Source organism: Dermacentor andersoni, chromosome 6 (assembly GCF_023375885.2).
Source record: "Dermacentor andersoni chromosome 6, qqDerAnde1_hic_scaffold, whole genome shotgun sequence".
Taxonomy (NCBI): Eukaryota; Metazoa; Arthropoda; class Arachnida; order Ixodida; family Ixodidae; genus Dermacentor; species Dermacentor andersoni.
The window spans coordinates 121,330,073-121,355,827 of NC_092819.1; the positions used below are offsets into that span (position 1 = coordinate 121,330,073).

Consider the following 25,755-nt stretch of genomic DNA (forward strand, 5'->3'; position numbering starts at 1 on the left):
TCCATAAGTTTTGCTTAAAAAGAATGTCTACAAGTTGAACACGCGAAATTATGTGTGATGCTCTTCTAAGCGCTTAACATTCTCTGAGTACTTGGGTATGAGAGACATCGTATTTTACATACAAGAAACCCTTGATATTTGTTGTCAACATTATCAATCCCTGTTACAAGGAGGCCGCCCAGCGAAGCTTTCATCATGATTCTTATTACTCTGATGAGTTGTTTTATTCAAATGTGGCAACTGCATGAAGGTCTAAAAGGAAGCTTTAGGCGCGTATGTTTTGTGAAAAGGTTTGGTAGTACTTTCACCGTTCTCTGAAACAGGCACCCAGTAATGCATTGGTTGTTAACACGACGGCGCATCATGTATAGTATGTATATACTTCACTAATACCATAACAGCAATCACATGAAAGAATATTTCGGTGTTAAGATCGAAAACCAATCAACTGCAAGCGATGAAATGCGTCATAGTGGCCCACACTAGCTTTTATCGACAATATGGCACACCACTCCTGCAACGGAAGCAACCTGTTACGTAATGGCGAGGCACGCATTGTTCGCGAAACTCATCAGATCACTACAACTTCGAAATGAAACCATGAAGTAGCTCTTTGCAGCCCCAATTACAATACCTATATATACCCGAGGCACTACAGCTCAGGCTGCATTGAAGTGGCAAATTGAAACACATTTTGCTTTACCATGTCTTCGTCCTGCGTTGTCTAATTATAAAAAAATGAAAACTGTTAGCTTTGTCCGTACATGAAAGACAACCTCGCATACCCGCCTCATAAAAAAGACACCACAATCCTCGCATGAAATCACTTGACTTTTGACCTCCACTGGGGAACAATGACATCTTCATTACGTGCCACACTACTAATGAATGAGGCTTCGGCTTCTTGCTGGCTGCATTGAAATGGTCCAAAAAGCCTATTTCACTAAAATATTTGGCCTGAGCAGTCTGTGTCAGGTGTCCAAACAGATTCATCATGTCTGCGTCTCAAGAAAGACGCACCAGTAAATTGTTTAAGTGAGTTGAACATCTAGCACTGCAAGGGAATAAATATTTGTACATTTCTTTCCGTGTGATGAAAACATCTGTATGCCTCAATAATATTTACTTCAAATTATCGCCACTCAAATTTAACTGCTGCAGAACGGCCTAATTTTTGAGAAGCAGTTAAAAACGCAAGTGGTGCTGGCAGAATCTAAACGGCAGTGTTAGTTATATCCTCGTGATACTGCCGAGCGTTTCCGTGAAGAAATAGAACACTTCAATATTATACCGTGAAGTACTCGTTGTGAGCAAACTTGTTTTAGAGGGTTAAAATCAGGATAAATGTTGTAGAAGTCATATTTAGCCCGCGTTTAATTGTGACACGCATGTTGCACCATGGCTGCTGTGGAATCCTAACTGGCTTCTTAGGTGCTGTGAATTTTTGTCTATGCTTTTAATATTCACGTGAGCAACCACTGCAACTCCGAAAAAGCCGTAATGAGCTGGTCTGAGCTCTCTCTGGTGGCACTATAGCGTTGCCTTTGAGAACAATATTGTCCTCTAGGAAATAAGCTACTTGATTACATTGTCGCGAACGAAGACGTCGCAAAAGACGTCATAAGCATACAATCTTAGGGAATGAGAGGTAAAAAACAGAAACGCTGCAGAAGGCGCCCACACACCGCCCGAACACCGCCCGAACTGCAGCAGACGACAGGTGCGAGTCCGTGCCTTGACGTCACGCGGACAATACTCTCAGCGCCCCTCTAGGTCGTTCTCGCTGCTAATAGGGTTATGCGAAGCGAGACATTAAAAGTTGTCGTCAGTTGTTTACGCATGGGCGCATGGGCATGACCGTATTTAAGACATGCTTATTGTTTGCTGCGCTAGGAGCGATGATGGAAGCCTATGAAAATGGCAGAAGTGGATCTTTATTGTGCATTCTCGGCACCGTAATTGCGTACTTCTTTAGCCGCTTCGTTTTGGTTGCCTGCTCGTAGTTAGAAGCCTTCGGAGGCTAGTTTAGGGGACAAATTCCTTTTAGTGCAGATTTGTAGCGCAAAGAACAGAGCTCCTTGTTTGGTCTTCTCTATGTATACCTATGTACACGACGTATATACACGGTATTTCTTTAGCTGCACCCATTTTCTTTAATTTACCTATGACAGATAGCACATTACTTGTACGAGGAATTAAACTTTTCATTTCAATAATTAACATTGTTACGGTAATTAACTTTCAAATAAATACTTTCCACCACATATCTTATTTTCAAATTATAGCCGCGCAGGTCCCATGACATATCCACTTGGAACAAATTCTATGAACAGCACTATTTCCGAGATAATAAATTTCCAAGTGTGCGACAAATGCATTGGTGTTAAAGCAACTTTTTAAAGAAACTGCTTTTTATGCATTCAAACACAAATGTAGCTAGAACATCAATGCATTTTGACAAATAATTTGAAAATAATTATCTCGGAACTGGTGCTTTCGAGCGAATTCGTTCCAAGTGGATACACCGTGCGAACTCAGCGGCTCTAACCCGTGGATTTAAATATGTGACATACAGTAATCAATTGAAAAATTAATTACCGTAATTACGCTAAATATTCAGTTCAACATTTTGATTTCTCGTAGAAAGGCCGCCTCTTCGAGTAATATTTATCAAGAGTTAAAATTGTCCTACCTGTCCTAGGAAATCTTTGAAAAAAATTATTGCAGTTAAACAACAGCCTGTATAGGTACCAGAGCTTTATTTGTGTGCTATTTAGTCCATGACCAGTGTATATCTAGGCAAAAACACTGTCGCCGCTTGCACGGATCAAGCCACTTCGTGAGTCATTTTTGATGGATTGGTCAGTTTCTTAATAATGTGTTCTAAAGAAACTTGACTGGCGTGAAATAGCTGCGATGAAATCAAGTTATCCAAAGTACACGCGAAAAGAGGCGCGCTTGCGTGTGCGCAGGCTGCGTAGCTGCTGATTCAACAAATCGATATGTTCGCTCTGCTCGAAGTGCGTACTTGTGCACTTGCGTGGACCCAATCGACTGCGATGTGTCGAGGTTGTGGAGCTTCATAATTTATACATCTTAAGAGCACGATGCCGAACATTAGTCACGTGATTTATCCCCCTGATAACGCGAACGTTACGTAGAAGCGTGCGCGGTCAACGGGGAGCATCTAAACTGTCCTCGTCGTTTCGTCATGACGCTTGCATCTCTGCACATGCAGTGAAACTGGTCCTATGCCATTATGACAAATTGGTGCCGCTGGCTATCAAGCGCAAGCATCACACTGGAACCCGTACTTTATTTGTAAACAAAGCATATGCAAGGACGAAAGTTACACATAGAAATGGTTTCTATCAATGAGTACCTTCCCCCTTTTCTTTGCGCAGCTTCCAAGTCAATGTTAGCAAACCAACTCCTGCGCCACTTAATTCTGTCGAAACGGCAAATCATGTGCACTTGTCAATGAACAGCTCGTCATCGAGAAATACATTTTGAGCGCCTACCAAAAGCATGGACTGAAAAAGCTACGACTCCCATCAGTACGACAACGTTGCAATTTACGTTTTTAGCCCGATATACGACAGCACGAATCCTGCACACTCCATAGCTTCATACAGTTATTCGCGATAGCGTAATCAGGAAAAAAAAAACCTTAACGAGCACCCAGAATGGCACCCGCGCACAAGCTTTCCCATGTTTGAGCTCCCCAACCGTCAACAAAGAAACAAATTCCGTTCTCACACGTTTGTACCTTCAGTACTCTCAAAATCAATCCTAAAGAGAAAACAAAACACAGAGTTCTTCAAAGACGCGGGTAGCATCGAAACTTAGCCAAAACATGTGAAATTCCTTGCGAATGCCTCGACGCGGCAACTCGACGACCAACTGTCCTAGTAATGAGTGCGTCGAGACGCGGCAAAGAAAAAAAAAGTAAAGGAAAGGATGCGAAAAAAAATGACGTGACGGCGCTCGACCACTTTGCAGATATTAGAACTTCTCTACTGCTTCTACTCATGCTCCTAGTCGGAGCTGCGGCGGCAGATAAAAGTAGGTCACTGGCATCACTAGGCGGATCATGTGCTAGGGAACCGTGCACCGGGAAAGAAGCTTCCCTGGAAATTCAGCATAACGAGAGGCTGATGACAGGAGCACGTGCGCACCAGGCGAACACTGTGCGTCATGGTAGCGGGCGTTGTACAGACACTCTTGAGTGGTTTACGACACCGTCATTAGAGTACGGGCAAGCTGACGTGCATGATCCGCCAGGGCGATGGCAGCGCGCGCATTCTCGCTTGTTGAGGTCGCAGGAGCAAATGCAGTATCAACGAGCAAGGCTGGTGCAATAGTTGAAATGGCGAAAATCCGGATGTGTCTTGCCGAGGAAAGTTATAGGCAAATGTGACGTAAGGAAGAGGAACGTCCAAGCCATGGTGGTTCTTCAAAACGCACATGAACAACGTATCTGTGAACCTATGGTTCAACCACTCCGTTAGTTTATTTGTTTGAGGTTAGGGAAGTGGTCAGCTTGTGCTGAGCGGAGCAGGAACACATGATGTCTGCAATAAATTTCAACAAATAGTTACTGCCACGACCAGTAAGCAGTTCACGCTATGCGCCATCAAGCAAGACAATGTCATGCAAAAAGTACTCTGCGTCGTCATTGACGCAACCGGCTATGAGAGCCCGTAATGCCTTGCGACGGAAACCCATTTGTTCCCAGAGTATGACGTGGGAAAGGGGCCGATGGCATATAATCCAGCGCCGAAGAATCCTGCCACAGGTGCAGTGAGCAGCTGGAGAGGACCGGCATGTAGCACCTCAGGCATTTTCTGACGCTGGCATCAATATAAAGCAGTAATATAGCGTCGTACGGAGTGAGCGCGACCGGGCCAATAGAAGCGGCAGCGGACACGGTTGTAGTACAAGAAACCCCAAGGTGTCCAGCATAGGGTGCATCACTGAGCTGACGGGGCACAATCCGTCATAGATGTTTGGGAACCACGAGAAGAAGACCATACCCGCCAGGGAGGAAGTTACTTCGGTAGAGAATGCCCCCCTGGATGATATATTGGTGAACAGACACGCCTTTGATTAAGAGTGCAGACGCTCGATGAGTGCTCACGGCGATAGGTCCTTGTACAGGTTATCGGTGATATTAGCGGATGCAGATAGACAAAAAGCCGTTTGTGGTGCTGCGGCTGGCATCGTCGCCTCGTCGACCGAGTAGCGAGAGAGGCAGTCAACATCCTTGGCGCCAGATTTGTAAATTACAAAATACGAATATTTATGTAGGCGTAACACCCAGCGACGAAGTCATCCTGTAGAGTATTTTGGTAAGCACAATCAGCAAAGTACGCGATGGGTTGTGACAACTGAAGAGGGTCGGACATATACGGAACTCCACAATCGCCCAAACTAGAACCGAGCACTCACGCTAAATTATGGAATTGTCGCCCTCGAAGGTTGAGAGTACCCTGCCAGCGTTAGCGATAAGACGGTTGTTTCCGCGCTGGCGTTGTGCTAGCACTCTTCAGATTAATTATGCTGCCGCTGACATTGGTACGGACTTCCATAGGGGCAGAAAGACCAAGCTGGCGAGGACGAGCGCCGTTGTGAGAAGCGTGATTAAGTGCGAGAACACCGATGTCTCGTTATCCCCCCTTTTGAAAACGGCGCCTTTCTTCATAAACTCTATTAGTGGTCGTACTAAGGCAGCGAAGTTGTTCGCAAAGTGGCGGAAGTACGAGTAAAGGCCGATGAAGCTGTGCGCATCTTTCATACACTTCTGAACAGGTAAGTGTGTGAGCGCAAGAATTTTTACTGGGTCCTGCTGCACTCCGTTCGCATCAACGAGATGTCCACGCACGGTAATATGGCGACGGCCAAAGTGGAACTGGAGTGCGTTAAGTTGCAGAGAGGCTCGACGAAAAACGTTCGGGACTGCTGAGAGGCGCTCGATGTGCTTCGCGAATGTTGTGGAGAATACCATAACGTCGTCCAAGTAGCACATACATGTTGACCATTTGAAGCCAGGAAGAATAGAATCCATCGTGCACTCAAATCTGTTTGGAGCGTTACATTGACCAAATGGCATCTATTTGAGTTGATAAAGACAGCCCAGTACAACAAAGGCGGTCTTCACGTGGTCTAGATCACCCAAGGCCATTTTCTAATAGCCTGAGTAAAAGTCATAAGGTGATAGCCAGCACCGTGGAGGCAGTAAAAGGCGCCATCAGTGCGAGGTAGGGAATGTTTCCCTCACAACGCAATGCCTCACAATCATATTGTGCTATACCATGAGAAACCCCACAACTTTCATTTTTGTTTTATTGCATAATTAATATAGCCCATGAACTGGAAAATCCGGCGAGCGTCCGGGTTTAACGTCTGAGGGCCCAGAAGCCCGCGTGACCAAGTAATGACGTCACATTACCGGCCCTTGATATACTGCGGCTCGCACTGCGAATACCCACGGCGAATAGCCAAGGCGTCGGACGGACGCTGTGGCTCACACACAAAAAACTTTACTGCCAATTTTCCAAATTCAATTGGCTCAACTTGAAAGCGGAACTAGCACAAAACGAAAATTCACTTCGCTGAACTGGAAAATTGAGATTTCTCACGTTCGAAACCGATCTGGCCCACTCTCGAAATTGGCTCGGCCCACCCTAAAGGTTATCTTTGTCCAATTATATAATTAAGTATACCCACCCGGAAAATCGACCAGATGGACTCCCGTTATTGAGTTAGCCGACCCCCAAAGATTGAGCAGCCTACCTCCGAAATTCCCTTTGTCCAATTAGAAAATTGAGTTCGTCGATAATGAAAATCTACTTTGCCCACTCTCTAAATTCAATTGGCCCGCCCTCAAAATTGACTTTGCCCTTTTTGAGCGCATGACCAAGGGAAAAGTATATTGCGTTCACATTCTGTCATAGTGATACTGATACGCATTTGATCATAATCCTACTGCTGTATCCTTCAATTCACGTAAGGAGTCAGATGCCTCTGAAACTTGTTTTCCTGTTGAGTCGAAACGCTATGAGGTGGTTAGGGTTGAATTTAACCTAAGCTTTAAGTTACGTGGGAAAGGAATAGGAGGACATCATCATGATAAAACGCTCTTCTATGCAACTTGTATATGGTATATATCACATGTTTTTTATTCTACACCGTAAGCAACCTTCATTTTTTTTATTTTCTGCCTAATTGCAAAGGCAGGCAGGAAAAATTAAGCAATTCGGTTAGCGATAAACTTGGGGCAAGATGTCCAATAAAAAAGTTTGTAGGGCGTTTTTGGAAACAACTAATTCAGCAGGTCCTAACCTACTACAGCATTGAAGAGTTGAGCATGCATAATATTGAATCGTCAGAAATCGTTCGTTGTGAAAAAAGCTTGCTGGCAAATGAGCAATACACATTAGCCACACAGACCTCACTGAACCCCACACATATCCCGACCTTCCGCGAATACTCTTCCCAGTTAACGGAAACAGCTTCCGATGAAAACACTACAGCAGCAACGCATCGTGTGCGCGGATGCCCCGGTGGATTGCAATGTATTCAATCCACAGCGTGCAGTCCTACGAACGAGACAACGAGAAGATCCGGCTCTTATTGAGGCTTGTGAACTGATATACTTAGCTATACATGCCTACGACGCCCTCGCTGCTATCGCCAACTTTGCCTTTGTGCAATTAATATTCAGCAAAAGCTTTGGGTAAACAAGCATGTCAATGCGAGTACAATCTGTAATCATTTCGAGTATACGCAGCCGACAGAGGCACAGATGTTCTCGAGAAAGTTTTACGTGACGTGGCCTGTGTCGAGTACAGTAGAACGTTTCCCTGCGCGAAGAAGCGGGAAGTCTCATCAATCCATGAAATGATTTTGTAGGAGTCGCATAATGCGTTGTGATCTAGTCAGCCGCAAGCTGTTATCGTTGCCAAGGTGGCAGGTGGGCCCGTGGAATCTAAGCATTCATGGCGGTACTAACAGACCACATACTTCTCAAGTCAAATTTTAATGAAAGCACGAAAACATCTGACCATTGCCATCGGTAGTTTTCTACCTGCTCTTCAGTGCCCTCTCAAAACTATTTGAAACAAAGCGACATCTGCCTAGATGTTCATCTCAACCCTCTGTATTTATACTATGCAGCTGGCCCGGCATCACGACGGCCCTTCTGTTTGGTTTGCGGAAAGTCTATCTCGAAATGCCGACGTCCAAGGCACTCAAACACTTCCAACACATTTAGCGGTACTAGGCGGAAGGTTGGGACGCAGAATACACCAGCTCTCGTTATGGGTGCAAACCACTACTACATCACTCTTGCCCTAAAGCTTCCGTTAGAACATCTTGAAATGTTTAGGTGAAAGCGATAGCGATTTTTTTCCCGCCCACCTTCCTCAGGAGCGACGCATTCATGAAGACTTCACACGACGTCATTACGCATATGCAATGCAATGAGGAAGCTGGAAAGTGCTGACAAGACAAGAAGCTGCGAAGCCACACACGGGAGAACTGTGACGTCTCATGAATTATGCAAAGAAAAGGTGAGGCGCTCAGACAGGACAAAAAAGAAGTGGACAACACGAACGCCGACTATCAGCTGAATGGAGCACTGAGGCGCAAAAAAGCAAGAAGACACGAAACTCATGCGCGGAAGCTCTGGAATGGTATCACCACGTGTCAATCCGTTACATGTGTCGGTCTACGTTAGAGATAACTGTTAAGGCACTTAATCTCTTCCTTATGTAATGTAATCGAAGGTTGACTCCCGCATGCACTTCCACTATTATAGATATGTCAACCCTCTACCATAAGACGCATATCCACTCTTGTGCCTGTTTCTTTGCATAATGAATCCCTACCAACCAGATCAGCTTTCTGTCGTTCTAAGTCTCACGAATGGCATTCAACGATGTAGTGCGTCACCTGTATCAGACAGCGCAACGCAAGCAGGAGTTATTCTCATCTGTATGGAAATGCCCAACGAAACGTATGAATCACAACGCTACGACAGGGACCTTACGCTGCGATGCACATGAGGTAGAACAGTTCAAATAGTCAAACCACAGCGCTACAATTTATGTAGATGTGGTTGTCGTTTGACTTAGAGTAAGAGCTCTAGTCAACATGGGAGCCGAATACTAGCTATTCAGATGTACGTTGCTGCCAACATGAAAAAGTAACAGCTGACTAGGAAGTCTTACTCCTTAGCCGACGGGCAGCCATCAATTAATGTTTATTTGCGTGTGTGCCTGCATGAACACAATTAGTGACCATGCGTAACCATCAGACCATTTGAAAGAAAAAAAAATGCTTTGCAAGGGTGGTATTGGCTAAACAGCCTCTTTGAGCACAATAGTATTCAGCGCCCTAAAATTTAGAGGTACAGCTACATCCTTACTATATGTGTAAATGATATATTTCAATTTGCCCATCAAGGGTAGCTGCTTATTTAAAGAAAGGATTGGTGCTTCTACATATGTCAGCATACTAGCAACAGGGTCCGACAAGTGGCATATGCCTCTCAACTACGGCCAATGCACATTCCTGTCGTTTCACCAGAAATAACAAGACGTCCAGCCATCTAAACAGTGTAGGTACATCCCTCATAGCAACACATGAACAGACCATGCTCTACCGTCTGTGGGTAGGCGTTGCCTTTACGAACTCGTATGATTTCCTCATTGGAATGGCCAACAGCCCCACCTGCGACACCTGCAACATTGACGAGACGCTTGCACATATTATCTGTGTCTGCCTGCGATATAGTGCTCAGAGCCAAGTGATGTGCAGAGTACTGGACCAGTTGGACAATCGTCCACAATCAGAATTAAAGCTTTAAGCCGATGCTCCGAAACAACATCCGCGATGAAGGCCTTACTCGCGTTAATAAGGTTCCTGCGGTCTATGGGGCTTCAGGACAGACTAAGAATGCCGCCCCCACCTCTCTGTAGTGTACGAGCTTTGTTCGTCCTTGTCTTTCCTTCTTTCGATTTCACCCTTCCACTCTGTTTCTCTTTTTATTCCCCTTAACCGTTCCCCTGCGCCGGGTAGCCAACCGGAACTACCTCTGGTTAACCTCCCTGCCTTTCTCTGCATTACTTTCTCTCTCTTTCTCTCTCTCTCTCATAGCAACACGAGTTCATACAAGTGCCTGGGCCTCCACATAACACCTTTGTACACGTGGCTCTTACGTATTAAAACTATTTGCGCAGAATAATTTTGGATACTAGGCTGTCAATGACATACCTTGAAATTTGTTTCAGCTCAGATTAATAAACGATCTGATCAGACGTACATCAGACTCACACTTGAGTTTGCTTCCTGCATTTTCCATCCATCACCGGTATGTTTACCTACAAGCTTTGATACTGTTCAAAATTACACAACACGTTGTGTAAATTTGGAATACTGACCAAAAACCAACGTTTTAAAGTTAAAACGGACGTTGTCGCTCCCGATCTCGGACGCTGTCAATCCATTTCACGTCTCGCTCTTTTACATTTCTACTACCACCAGCGAGACCAAAACTTGCACTTATGAAAACGCCACTCCGGCCTTCCCCACGCCTAACTCATGGTCAGGCCATCTCAAACATTGGTGGCCAGAATTAGCATTTAGGTGCTACTTCCTCCTTAGGTATATTGTCGTCCAGAAGAAGCTATTCATTATCACTGTCTAAAGCACACACCGCACAATATTTCCCGTAAAACTGCTTCACCTTTCATAAGACAAGCTGAAGGTAAGCGCATCGCCCATTGAGCACAAACCACATAAAGCCCATTCCATCTACTTATTTTCTGTGTGTTTCCTTTTCATGTTTGCCACTTTTTACAATGTCGACACAACGTAACGGTTTTGCAACTTCCCTCGAAAGCACCCTTGCACCTCTCTTTCTGAACGTCGTTGTCACCTGGTGCTGCTGTCTCTCCGAACAGCTCGCACTTTATGATGATGTTGATTATGACTCATTCATATTCTCTTTCAAAGAGGACGGCGACAAGTAGTCACCTAGACAGCTTGAGTTCCTCAGGTATGGTATGCTTGCTTTTCATTCTAGAATTTTTCTATATATCTCTTTATTCCTTTCTCTTTTTCTCAGAAACTTCTCTACAAAACTTCTAGTTCTATACCTTGTACCATTAAATATGCTTCTAAGGCATCAATCTTTTTCCTGATTTTTCTCCACCGATACATTAAACATTTCTTGCATATCCCAACTGCTGACTGATTGATGCTTTCGTCCAATTTAAATGCGAACTCTTCTGGAAGACGTAGCCTATCAACGGATCACACTGAGTGAATTCCTTCGTATTTCATTACTATGTGCTGAGTGGTTTCCGGATTGTTCCTGCAGCATACACATGCCTCAGCTAGTTGCGAATATTTGCTCTGGTATGCCTTTGCCCTTACGTAAGCGACTCGAGCCCCAACTAGCAAGCCACTACCCTTGGTGCGGACCTACATATTTTCCCTTTTAATTACTTTCTTCACGATCCTGTAAAGGTATGTGTTCGGTTTTGTCTGCATTCTTGTGCAACCAGTCCACTGTCTTTCTTTCTCTCAGTTGCTTTTTCATGACCCCTGAATGTCTATTTACACTTTGAATAACCCTGTATTTAGTTGCAAATTCCCTCTTCCTCCTTTCTGGGTTTACGCATTTAGGTTACGGTTTCTTGTACACTTTAGGAGCCAATTTATTGTTGTCCATGCTCGTGAGTACCAAAAACTAATTTTTCTCGGCGTTTCTGATTAACAAAGCGCCATTTGACCCTGTAATGCCTCATTTGTGCTTTTATCATTGGCTACCAAAGGAAACCAGTCTACCGATCTTTGGTTAACTTTCATGCCCAACATGTTGAATTTAATACACAAAATAGCACTTGAGCACGTTAATTCTGGCACCATTACACCATTGCAGATTCCTCTAATGACCTCATAATTATTGTGACCCAAAAGTGCTCTCTGCTTCATGACTGCTGCATTCCACTTCCCCTTTATTTTAGGAATATGTTGATGGGTGCTTCTGTCCTCCCTTCGCTTAGGTATACGCCGAGGTAGTTGACTATGGGCATGACGTGGTGTGGAAATGACACCACGTAATTACTAATCTCATCATTAAAGGTCCTAATTTCCGATTACTCTGAGCTAAATTGAAGACATTGATTAGTCGCTGCGTTGCCACACATATTAGGAAGGGTATTTGTATCCCTTGTAGTCTCCGCTAGTAGCCCTAAGTGGTCCGCATACATCAGTCTGGGGACCTTCTGTTGTGATACATTTGTCCATTAAGCACGTATTTTCAATCAAACCCAAATTCACTGTTTTCCATTCGTTTTTCAGTGCCCTCAAATAAAGAGGACATTCTTGCTGCAATAGTTGAAGTTGCACCATTAAATTATATTTTCGCCTTTCCCATATCATATGTGGTCGGTTTTCTCTGTATATCTCCCTCAGCAGTTTCATGAAATCGTTATCTGTGCCTTCCTGCTTAACAATATCCCATAAGAATTTCATGCGTGCGTTGTTGCAGGCTCCCTTAATGTCAAGAAATGCTTTACATAAAAGAATATTCTGAGCTATGGAAAGTTATATGCACTGAGTTAGTACAAACATATTATCCTCTAAGTGTAGACGTTGTTTGAAGATATTCTGTATTTGCCCCAGCACGTCATTTTTTTCCACCAACGTCGAAAGTTCAAGTTTTATGGCTCGCAGCGTCATTCTATATATAAGCGATGTTACTTTAACTGCCCTGTATGAGCTTCTCCTATCTTCATCACCTTTGCCATTGTAGATGAGCTTCATCGTACTTCCACGCTATCCAACCGGAATTTTCTTCTTTTCAATTCCTTGCTCAATGCCATTAGTCAGCAGAGCCTTGCTCAGAGAGCATGGCGCTGCTGACGTTATTAGCTGCCGTAGGATTACATCAAGTCCTACGGCGGTCTTATTGGGGACATCTGCTTTTTTTCAGAAGAAGTTGCCTATGTAAAACAGGCGATCCTTTTTCGCCTCGTTGGGAACAGCGGCTCAGCAGACCGGGATCGAACCCGGCCTGCTGGACGGGAGTCAGCTACTAAACAACTTAGCCACGTCAGTGCTTCCTAGCGTACAGCGGAAAAAAATTGCTTCGAAAGGTGCCCTAACGCTCGAGGAGACAAGCGATGTGCTATGCGTGCCGAGTAGCATCGATACCTGCTCATGTTGCACGGAAGTTATTGTTACATCAGCTGGCATGCCAAGTAGAAGATGCACAGGTAGCGGTAGAACGTAGTAGAGAAGGTTTGAGGAAGAGAAAGATAGTTTAAGGGGATGCAAAAAAACTAGAGAAAAATATATATTGTGCACTTTATCAAACGAATCTGTCACCGCGCATCAAAGGGGATGCCAGTAAATCATTATTATCACCATTGGCATCGTTGACACTACTTGCGATGTGAGATGCGTGCCGCGAACCATCTATACGGGCTCGCTTTGCATTGCAGTTTCATATTAATACACCAGGTCGTACGGCATGTAGCAGTGGCGTGGATAGCGTTACAAGGTAGACAAAGAAGTCTTGAAGACGAGAAAGGCCATTATGGAGAGGTATAAGTATTGGCATAATTAAAACACGTATGGCATGCCTGAATAAATCAAGCAGGCTAGTTTGCTGTTTCACACCGTTTTGTTTGAAAGGTGTTGCCAATACCTCTTCATCATAATCATAATGTTCATTGGCATCGTCTTGTGCCACTTGACCGGCGATAGGAAATGGGTGCCACGTAGCGTCGTTACATGCACAATTTCTATTGTAATTGTATATTATTGCATCAGGTGGCAAGCCATGGAGAACTTGCGTAGGTAGTTGTAGAAAGTGGATAGAGAAGGTGTCAGGAAGATTATGCGTGTGTATGCAAAAATGCTAGAGCGGAAAACATGTATATCAACCTCACGAAATTAATCAGGCTAGGTGACTGTTTGTCACCCGTTGAAACAGAATCCCGCGTTAAAGAGAATACATTTGAATCATCATCATTGTTAGCATCATATCTTGGCATTTGTCACACGATGTGGCATGCGCGTCGCGTAGCGTTGATACGTAGCAGTTGCGCAGCAATTGTATGTAACTGGACCGGGTTAAGTCCAGCAGCTTAGGTGACTATCTGTTACCACCCCGTTTCGAAGAGGATGCCAGTAAATCTCCATTCTCACCAACAGTATGCTATCGTGCCATGGGTCAAGGGACATCCGCTCCATGTATTCTGGATACCTATGCTTACTTTTCGGTTCACGTTATGGCTCCTCCTCGGTAGGTACAAAGCTCTACTAAAGAAGAAAATCTTTGAGCTACTAGCATGCCTGCTGCGAGGCCAGCTAGGGTTCAACAGATCGCTGTGCAGAGAACAGCCCAAGCCGCAGCTCTCCGTTGACGCAGGGCAGAATCTTCAGGTCGTTCTCGTGAAAACGACGCGATGGCACTTCTCCGAGGAGATACTCTAGTGCATCCTGCCAAAAATGTAGCTGCTATCCTATTCCACGCCACGTCTTTTTGCCTTCCCATGTGTCACTAATCCATTATTCCACCTCAGATGCCTTTCTTGGGCTTTGCCACATCCTACTTTGCTTAAATAGCAAGTATACGCCTCCTTCTATCCCTCATCAAGTCATTCTACTTTACCCCTCTAGTAGGAAATTGTCAATAACAGGTAAATGCTCCAAATGTCATAAATCCCTATCGGTCAACGCGTACACGCTAATAGCTTCGTCATACTGCTGCGTTTGAGTTTCCAGCTGTGATTCGTGCTTGCGACCATCTTGAATATTTGTGTAGCCAAATTTACCGTCCCTTCTCTCATCCTTTGTATGTCTTTTCTGAACTTTCCCGGTCTGATTCTGCCATTTTCTCGTGTATCGCTACGTCCAGTACTTAGCCTTTCTTTATGATTGGCGGCGCTCGCCTTGAAAACATACTTCCCCTGCTTTGAATTGACGTCCGACAGGTGTTTCTACATGACGAAGAAATACGTACAGCGAACAAATAAAGCTTTTGAAAAACAAAGCCTGCCGGCTTCGAAGCCTTGTTCACAACGAGGCGAAAAAGGATGAAGTGCCTGTTTAAATAGGTTTTAGCACGTGGCGCAAGCGCCGCGCGTAAGACGGTGTGAGGGTTTCTTCATTTATATTGAGCGCCTGTCCTGCTGAATATGAGCAAAACGAGAACAAGGGGAAAGCAAAAGCCAGCGTTTCAACAAGTGGACTTATATTCTTCAAGTCGACATATCCTCTCCTCGCCGCTGTATTGTTGCGCAAGAAACGTTTATTTACAAATGTTTACAAGTAAGGCGAGCAGCATAGGAGTCACAGCAGCCGATATGGCGAGGAACCACCTCTACGTCTTCATAGACGCTGGCCTAATGCGACAGGCTTCTTCTGTCTCTTCTTCTGCTAGAGTACAGCATCAACGAACGGGTTATGCAGCTTTAGCCGAGCAACGTGAATTACGTCGATCTAGGCCGGCGTAGATGGCAGCATAGGCTTGCTGGTGCAATCTCGTACTTCACGTCGGTAACTTGGCACAGAACGCGATAAGGACCATGGTAACGTGGTAGAAGCGTCGCTGATAGCCGAAGTCGTCGAGTTGGTCACCAAAGGAGCACTAAGGATACTGGAGCGCAATATACATCCTTATGACGAGAGTCGTGACAGTCGTGATGCCTGCGACATCATAAGGTGGTCATGCCCCATATGACATACAGTGTTCGCCCTTGCAAAGGCATCTTGTGCGTACTCCGATGAAATTTGTGGAGTGGATGGGAGTAATGTATCCATAGAGAGTGTCAGTTCACGGCCAAAAAGAAGACAAAACGGAGAAGAGCCTGCAGTACCGTGGTATGACGTATTATTGTTGAAGGTAACAAAGGTTAATGTAACATCCCAGTCGCGGTGGTTGGTTCCAACGTGCAGTGAGTGAATGCGGGTTTTGGTGCGATTCAGTCATTCGATGAGACTGTTTGTCTGAGGATGAGAGGCGGTGGTGACCTTGTGTTTTGTGGGAGATGAGCGGAGGAGGTCATCGATGACACGCGACAAGAATAAGTAAGGACCGCGATCGGTGAGCAGCTGGCGTATAGCTCCATGATGCAGAATCACATCGCGGAGGAGGAAGTCGGCAACATAGGTACCAGAGCTGGTTGGAAGCGCACGTGTAATAGTATAGCGCGCGGTATAGTCTGTCGCGACAGCAACCCATTTGTTCTCTGATGCTGATGTAGGGAAATGTCCCATCAGATCGAGGCCGACACGGTAGAACAGCTCTACTGGGACATCGATAGGCTGATGAAGACTAGCAGGAAAGGTTGGTGGCCTCTTGCGTTGTTGACACAGCTCGCAGCTGCCAACATACCTCTGCACGTAGCGATAAAGCGCACCCCAAAAGAAACGACGCTGCACACGATCATAAGTGCGCGTTACAGTGTGGTGACATGCTGTGGGTTCGTCCTGAAGCTGCCGGAGGACAGTGCAACGACTGTGGTAGGGTACCACCCGCAAATGCTCAGGGCCTTCGGGCTATACATTGTGGCAGTATACAGTTCCACTATGTAAGATAATCATCCGGAATGACTCGTCAGAAGCCCCGGAGCTGAGACGGTCGATGATGGAACGTAACGTCGGATCACGCCGTAGTTCATCGCCGACATGAAGAAAGTCTGAGATGGAAAGAACACAAGCATCGGTGTCAAGCTTGGTGTTGTCAGGCGGATCAGTGGGATATCGGGACAGGCATTCCGCGTCCTGATGTATTTGGCCCGACTTGTGCACGACAGAAAACGAGTACTCTTGCAACCGCAAACGCCAGAGTCCAAGACGGCCTGTAGGACCTTTCAGCGAGGAAAGCCAGCAGAGCGCATGGTGGTCAGTCACTACCGTGAATGGACGGCCAAAGAGGTACGGCCGAATTCTGGAGATGGCCCAAGCAAGGGCAAGGCATTGACGCTCGGTAATTGAAAGATTGCGCTCTGGGGTAGACAGCAGGCGCCTACCGTACGCTATGACGCAAGGGCAAGGACGGCTCCAATTCCGTATCATCTGGTGTCCGTCTGAACGTCGTTAGGAGCAGAAGGGTCGAAGTGCGCCAACAGAGGAGAAGTCGTGAGAAGGTTTATAAGTGCATAAAATGCATGGGTTTCGCTACAGCCTCATGAGAAAGGCGTATCTTTCTTGAGAAGTTCAGTTAGTGGGCAGGCAATGTCAGCGAAATGTTTGAGAAAACGATGGAAGTAAGAACATAAGCCAGTCATGGAGGGAACGTCTTATGTAGAGGAAGATACGGGGAAAGGCTTCACGGCGCGAATTTTTTCAGAGTCAGATCGGATTTTTACACCACAAACAAGGTGTCTCAGCACTCTTGTTTCGCCGCGATCAAAGTGGCACTTGGATGAGTTCAACTGAAGACTGGCGCGGCGGAACACTTCGAGAATGGACGACAGGCGCAGAATATTACTGGAAAATGTCGTTGAAATAACAGTAACGTTATTCCCACCAGAGCTTAGGTGTTTATTGAAGCGACTCTTGTGTTGTGCGTATGTATGTCGCAGCACGCATGAACTTTTATTAATGTTACCGGGGGATGGGCTGGGGGGTGGGGGGTGGAGTGAACTCTTCCTCTTATGAGTAAGTCGGAGGCTGACGCATTCGCGCTTGCCCTTAATGAAATACATGACCTAAGGTCACGAAGCTTTACTTTCTAAACATGCTACCACCGAGATCGAAATTAAACAGCTGAAGCGCAAAACAGAAATGCGTGAAAAAGCCAATGTTGTACGTTTTGCAGACGGGGCGGTACGGGTGCTCACACCCTTCGGGTCATGTCTGACAAATTGAAAGGGGGTGACAAGGAAATTAAAAGTTTAAGTACCAACGTGAATTCCCTGGAAAAAATCAACGCTTCTCTGTCTGTCACCGCACCTTCTGGTTCGGCTGACGTTTTAGGTGATATGACAAACCAGCTGTCAGAAATTACGAATAGGTGCGATGATGTGGAAAATAGGCTGCGTTAGTCTAACCTTCACTTTTTTGCCCTAAATGAAGACTTTAATGGGAATTGCCCAGTCTCAAAAGATAAGGTAGTGAAATTTTGTTCCCATCACCTAGGCATTTCCGTAGCAAGTTCACAAATGGATCGAGTGCACAGGCTGGACACGCTTACCAAGGATAAACAAAGTCCTGTCATTGCCAAGTTTACCTTCTTCAATGACAACGAACAATTTTTGTCAAACCAACGTACGCTTAAGGGATCCGCTTTTTACATACGCGAAGATTTTTCGGTGAAAATGCGACAAGCGCGCCGAAAGCTTCTGGAATACGCAAAGCTCCAAACCAAACCCTTCAAGCTATCCGTGGATAGGCTTCGCGTTAATGCTAATACCTACGTTTCTGATAATTCTAACAACACAATTGTGCTGTTTGCGAGATAGGGTGAGGCTAACAGGAGCACGCGTAAGCGGAGTCATTTAAAGTCGCCATCCTTATCTGTATTTTCCATACATTGGAAGTGTGTTGCCCAATAGGAATGAGTTGTGTTCTTATTTCGATGATAGTGATGCTGACATATTAATACTCACCGAAACCTGGCTCTACCATGACGTAACTATTGAAGAACTCATCCAGATAAGCACAACTATAAGATATATCGGTGTGACCGTGTTGGTAAAAGAGGAGGTGGCGTGGTACTAGCAGCGAAAAAAGAATCTTATCGTTTCCCCTTGATACTAACACTACTATAGAAATAACTTGGGCTGCATGCGTTACATCTTAGGCTAAAATACCTTTAGGATCATGCTTTGCCCACCGGACGCGGATTCTCCTTTTTCTAGGGAACTACGTGATAACATAGAGCGAGCTACACAACTCTATTCAGCTGACGTAACATACCTTTCTTGGCAATTTCATTTATCCGCGCATTGATTGTTCTACCATGTCTACCACATGTAGGGCCTCATCAATTCTTCTCGTGTGAACTCTTCACTTGAACACAAGTTGTTAAGCAATTTAGCCGGGATACTAACTTATTGGACCTGATTATAACGACTGCACCAGAGAATACTGGTCCGATTTCTTACATTGAAGGATTTAGTGACAACAAACTCCATAATTTCCAAATCATTCTACATTTACCTTTCACAGCTTCAGCGACTAAAACTATTTTGTATTATAACCGTGGTAATTACGATAGTTTCAACACCGAACTAGAAGCTTTTCATAACGAACCTTTTCTGCCGTCGTTTGGCTCATGGAGCACAAGCACGCTATGCTCGCAGACTTTATGGCTATGAAGGGAACCCAGGAGCACGTGGCAGCTGCACATGTATGATCGCGTCAAATGGCCTGGCAGCGTTTGAGAGCGATTTTCGCTGATCGGAAGAGACGCTGAATCGACGCAGCCTCCACGTGCGACGGTTTCGCGTTTCTCCTGACGCGAAAAAGAAATTTTGGCATTGGCTGAGCTTCAAGATCAGACTGAGGGAACCAGGCGTTTTCTCGTTTTGTAGCTGGAGTAGTAGAGCTATCGCTGCAAAAAATCGCACTTTAGTAAACGCAACATACTTAACTGCTTTTGATGGTGGCAAAACCTTGTGGGGCTATATTCATTCAATACTAACGTATTACCGACGACAGTTATCGCCGATGCGTCTTTCGGCCTCTCTTAAAAAACGCTTCGCCGCCGCGATGCCTGCATGTGGACTCTGAAATGGACGCCGCGCCAGTGCACAAGAACCGAACTTCTCTGTCGAGCGTTTTCTGTACATGTTGCACCAGCTTGTGGCACTGCCGCGGAGGGCGCGCAAAAGCTCCTAGGCGAGAAGGAGGGCGGTCTGCCGCCAGCAAGAGCTCTGAGAACTACTTCTCTACATAACTACACAAACAGAACTACTTTCTGATTATGAGGCATGCCGTAGTGGAAGACTCCAGGAATTTTGACCACCTTTAACGTGTTCTTTAACGGTATCTTTAACGTGTACCTAAATTTATGTACACGGGTGTTTTCTCATTTCGCACACATGGAAATGCGGCCCCCATGAGCGGGATACGATCCCGCAACCCCGTCAATATCCATTGATACAGGGAAAGTTATTGACGTATAAGGCATGTCAAGTAAGTGTAGGGCATGCAATTCGAAAAGCAAGTTGAACCCCTCAAACACTAAATTTCTGGAGTGGACGGGAAATGATACCCAGTGCCAAGCCAACTACACCGGTAGTGCTGGTGGTATGGAGGCAGTAGGGGTCTATCGTGTGTTCAAGCGTACAGAAAGAAGTCGTGGTTTAAAATATGTAGACTTCTATGGAGATGGCGACTCCAAGAGCCACGTGGCTATAAAGGACACATATGGCGCAAATAGTGTGCGCCAACTGGAGTGCATTGGGCATGTACAGAAGCGTGTAGGATGCCGGCTACGAAAGTTGAAAAAGAAGTGTTCGTGGGCTTGCAGGCAAGGTAAAGTTAATGGATGTCCTGGTCGACCGGCTGCAGAACTATTCAGGTATTGCCATCAGAGCGAATGTGCGAGACCTGCAAGCCATGAGGCAAGCTGCATTGGCAAGCCTGTTTCACTGCAGTTCAAGAGATGAAACACCAAGGCATGGTCTGTGCCCTCTTGGCACTGACATTTGGTGCGGATTTAACCGACCGAGTGCACTTGGTGGTAGATGCTACAAGCACAAGGGAGGCCTTTCCAATCAGGCACTCAGCAAAGTGAAGCCAGTGTATACTGACCTTTGTACGGATGAGCACTTAAAGAAGTGCCTACATGGGAAAACCCAAAATGCCAACGAGAGTTTCAACAGTATGATTTGGCAATGGGTTCCCATAGACGTCCACGTGAGCCTGCCCATCCTACTCTATGGCTTATGTGATGCTGTGTGCCACTTCAATAATGGAAACAGAAGTGCAGCAGATATTTTGAGGGAAGCAGGCATCGAACCTGGCCACCACACCACACTCTCGCAGCATGTTGCACCAGTGACCAGTACCGTGTGAAGAAGGCCCAGCGTCAATACACGGGTGAGGTAAAACATCTCCGCAAGAAAATACGGGCAGCAACATGAGCCAAAAGAGAGCTTGTGGCAGCTAAGGAGGGCCCTAGCTATGAACGTGGTGGATTTGAACTTCCTAGGGAACGATGATCTTGTTTCTACAAGGATTGAAAAACTTTATTCTTGTTTTTCTCACAATTTGATTTCTTGAACTTTCTTGTCGCGAAAACAGTTATAACTTCGAAATGAATAAATATTTTTCTATAAATATTGCACGCTCGTTCCTATGTTATTAGCCTGTGCGATGAACGAGGATGAATGAAATCGAATGGTAAGTTTTGACGTAATCATGTTTTATGTCAAGAAATGCAGGCAAAAATGACAATTTTTTTTCTTTTGTATTTTTGCTATAACTTGATTCCCATTTTTTGGATGGCAAAGATCCTAGTTAGTTGCACAGTCTGGTTAGTTGGCTGACTCTGTGCCAGTAAGTTGACTATTCCTCCTCTCTATTGCCCCTCCATCCACGCGCCACCGCCGGTTTCTTAAGTAGCGACAATAAGCAAGATCGTACGACAGGATCAGTCAACTGAAACCTGTGACAGATCCGAGAGAGAGAGAGATCTGAATGGCATCTATTGGCAAGAATTAGCACACGTTGCGGTTTCCTGGAGACTAGGCAACGAGCGCTCCTCGTGAATGCCCGCCAATTTGAATCGAATAAACGAGCTTTTTTTATAATAAATTGTAAAGTACAGCAGGCCTTTCCAAATCAAAAACATCCAGCCCAGGTAACAAATGTCGCAGTAATACTATCGTGAACTGTAATGTTCCTTTGCAGGTCGTAATTTTTAGGCGTATAGCACGGAAACACAGCTCCCCATAAGCTAACAGTAGCACGGATTTTTACGTCTTTTTCTTATGACGAGGAATGAATTTGCATGTTAAAACAGCAATAAAATATTGATTTATTCTCTGCCATTATTACTTGACTGTAAAGCGGTTTTTTTAATGGTTTCCGTTGCTTCAACTCCACCATCGCGATACATTCGCATAACGCCAAAATTTAGGATTTTGAAAGAAATATTCGAAATTTCATGGTGTTTAACTTTACGTTTGGAACCTGCACCTTTACGTATAGATTCAATCCATAGACTAGTTATGAAAGTTCGCGTAAGAGCCAAGTTTGGGCAATTTTCTGTCAACAACAAACGCCAGCATCGTTTTTTCAATCTTTTTTTCTCTTTTGATTATCATATAAGACGGTGCTTTATAAGGTCAACGTGAAGTAAAAATTAAATGGCCAAAATATAAAAAAAAATTGAAAGAGGTGGTGGCATTCCTTGAGCCACTCACACCAAGAATGCTTCGCTATACGCAGATATAAGCTGCAGTTCAGTCTGGCTGTTTTTTATGCAGCGGCCGTGTCAAACACGTCACTGATGAAATCGCTGCGAACAGCTTCTCTACGTGTTCCGCTGCGACAACCAATTATAATAATTATATTGTCCTCGTCATGATCTCAAATCATACGAGTATAACAATGCCACCTAATTTTTACTCCCGAGAGAAGATCATCATTAGACTTTGTTCCCGTACTTTGAGGGTAATGCTAATGGGTAGGTCGCCCGATCACTTGAGAGACCTGATCTATGACATTGTCGTTGTGGTACGCACAAAGACCAAGCGGCTACGCAACTTCGTGCATGAATGTGGGAGGCCAACGCAGGGTGTGCCACGTCATGCGAGCAGACGCTAGTGGGGTGAATGGCGTCTGGATGCAGAGCTAAATTTCCGGGATGAAAGAAGGTACTTCAATCCAAAGGCGCGGGCGTGAGACCAGCCTAAATGCGATAACTTCGCCGAGAGACTACTCTCAATGGTGGTGTGCGTTCATATACTGGAAATGCGGAACGGGGGGGGGGGGGGGGGGGCACGTCATGCGGTTCTAAAGAGAGGGAGGGAATACGCTGCTATGAGATGGGGAGTAGGATGAGTAGGTATTAATGAAGAGAAAGCAGTAGATGTCGGCCTGGAGAGCAGGAAGATGTGCTGGAAGGTCCTGGTGCTTCTTGGCAGAACCCCGTATTGGATATGTTCCATAGCACGGAAAATGTTCGCGCTTGATCGAGGTGAGCGCATTCGTGATTGTGATCGAATTGGTAAAATATTGGACTGCTGCGCTGGGAGATAGAGGTTTGAATGCAGTCTGTGGATGGGCTTCTGTATTTTTTTGAAGCGCAGAAGGAATGTACTCGGCGAGAACGTGGATGACCGACCGGCCGAGAAACACAGAAACAAACAGACGGAGAGACCCTGACAAAACCACGGATGGTTCGCAAGAAAGGTTTGCATTAAAGAAGAAGTGGCAAAGAAACGAAAAAAAAGCTTTTTCTTATTTTCAGCTTTCTCCAGCCATGGCATTGTTCTTCTTTCGGCTACTGGAATACACATATCGCATACATTTTGTACTTACCTTAGGGAGAAGAGGAAAAGATACAGCAGCATGGGAAGCAGGGCACTATACAAACGACACATTCCAGATGCTTGACTTCCACAGGTCTTGACTTTCTAGCAAAGATATATAAGCAAGATCGTATGACAGGATGAGTCAAATGAAACCTGTGATAGATCCGAGAGAGAGATCTGAATGGCATCTATTGGCAAGAATTAGCACACGTAGCGGTTTCCGGGACACTAGGCAATCAACGCTCCTCGTGAATGCCCGCCAATTTGACTAGGAGAAACGAGCTGTTTTTATAATAAATGGTAAAGAACAGCAGGCCTTTCCAAATAAAAAAAATCCAGCCCAGGTAACAAATGTCGCAGTGCTACCATCGTGAACTGTAATTTTCCTTTCCAGGTCCAAATTTTTTTAGCGTATAGCACGGTAACACAGCTCCCCACAAGCTAACAGTAGCACGGATTTTTACGGCTTTTTCTTGTGACGAGGAATGAATTTGCATGGTAAAACAACAATAAAATATTGATTCATCATCTGCCATAATTACTTGGTTGTAAAGCGGGGTTTTTTAAATGGTTTCCGTCGCTTCAACTCCACCATCGCGATACATTCACATAACACAAAAATTTAGGATTCTGAAAGAAATATTCGAAATTCCATGGTGTTTAATTTTACGTTTGGAACCTGCACCTTTACGTATAGATTCAATCCATAGACAAGTCGACCGAAGTCACAGGGTTATGTCGACTACGAGCGTTCGCTATGATGGGCCAGTTTGGGATACGCGTCATTTTGGTGGCCAACTGGCAGGGAAACTTCGTTGGGGCTCGGCGGCTCGACGTCAATCACTTAACGAATTTCGAAATACGGGTCCTCGACTTCGAAGGGCCTCGTAGTGGCCTGCGACTGTGCCCGACGGCAATGGTTGTGCGGTCTTTTATAAAGTATTTTATCTAAAATGAACTCGACAGCACAGGGGACTTGAATCTCCGGCTATCACTGGGACATAGTTTCGCGTTCGCGAAACTTGAAACGTTTCCGCACCGAACTCCTCCCAGTATTCGGCGGACAGCGCTCTTGGCATTCATAACGAGCTTGGCGCGGCGCCAGAAACGTTTGTCAGGGGCGCTTTCAGTGAAGAGTCACGCGAACTTTCGCGGATGTTAAGCTTTCTCCTAACGTGATTTCCCGAGAATATCGACCAACCGAAGCTCCGTCTCCTTCTCCAACGCTGATGATTAGCCAAGAGAACTATTTTCTGAATTGATTCCTTGCATAAAGGTACCATTTCTCTTTGCGTTCATGTCGCGTTAGATTCGCAGTTTAATTATTTTTTCTTTGGCGGACTGAAAAGTTCACCCTGACGTTACATTGGAATAGATACGGTAGTTTGTAAAGTATCTATTCGTAATTGGTTCGCTTAACTATTTATCACTGGGAAAGTCGCTCCGGCATGTCAGACGTGTTACTCGAACCTATGCGCTTGGTAACTTTTGCTTAAATCAAAATTTCCAGCTACCAAAATAACGCAGAATTTAAGATGCATTGTGCATTACAGGGTTACACATTATAAAACACAGTCATAGACCGTGTCTTCGTTTTGAAGGGATAAACAACGCATGTGAAAAAAATGATATAAATTTGATGATTTCGTGGAAATACACGTCGTATATGCCAACTGAGCTTTTCTTATATATATTTATCCTTCTATAACTAGAAAACTCCTCCTAAAGTTTAGTTTCTGTTTACAGGAAATCAGAGTTTTAGGCCATAGTGCGTTTCTTATGTTTCTCAACAAAAGAGAGAATTCAACAACAGCAATGTATATACAATGTTAATTTATTGGTTTGCAGTAACAAAATCTAAACGATGTGTGAACAACTTTCCCTTACAAAATGAACGCGCAATTTTTAGTTCAGAACCCAACTGCTAGTCACAGGTTTGTTTTTTCGTCGAAAGGTCTAAAAACGCAGCAATGTGGTGAGCGTTAATTCATTATTAGCGTTCTCAGCAGTCGTCAGTTCCTTTTTTTTTCGTTTTCACTGTCTGGGTGGATCTTGTTTTCAATACTCGGAAATAAACTGATGCGGGGAAAGAACTCTCTGCGCTGCTTGAAAGCGCGTAGGCGCCGTAACCCGCATCGAACGTGCGCAAACATAGTGCAAGCACCAAATAAAATAAGGCGGCAGATCCCGCACCCGGCGGGGGTTCACGTTACGCTAAGCAGTGTGCGGAGAGCCTACC

The 25,755-nt window shown here is 45.0% G+C and overlaps 1 long non-coding RNA gene across 1 annotated transcript in view; it reads right to left on the bottom strand.

Annotated features, from left to right (window-relative positions):
* Nucleotides 1-23,612, bottom strand: part of LOC129382337 (uncharacterized) — a 52,058-nt gene extending 28,446 nt beyond the window's left edge. Inside the window, exon 1 of the long non-coding RNA XR_008610418.1 lies at nucleotides 23,524-23,612. This is a non-coding gene — a long non-coding RNA (uncharacterized lncRNA). The remainder of the gene's footprint in view (nucleotides 1-23,523) is intronic.
* Nucleotides 23,613-25,755: the final 2,143 nt, after the last annotated feature.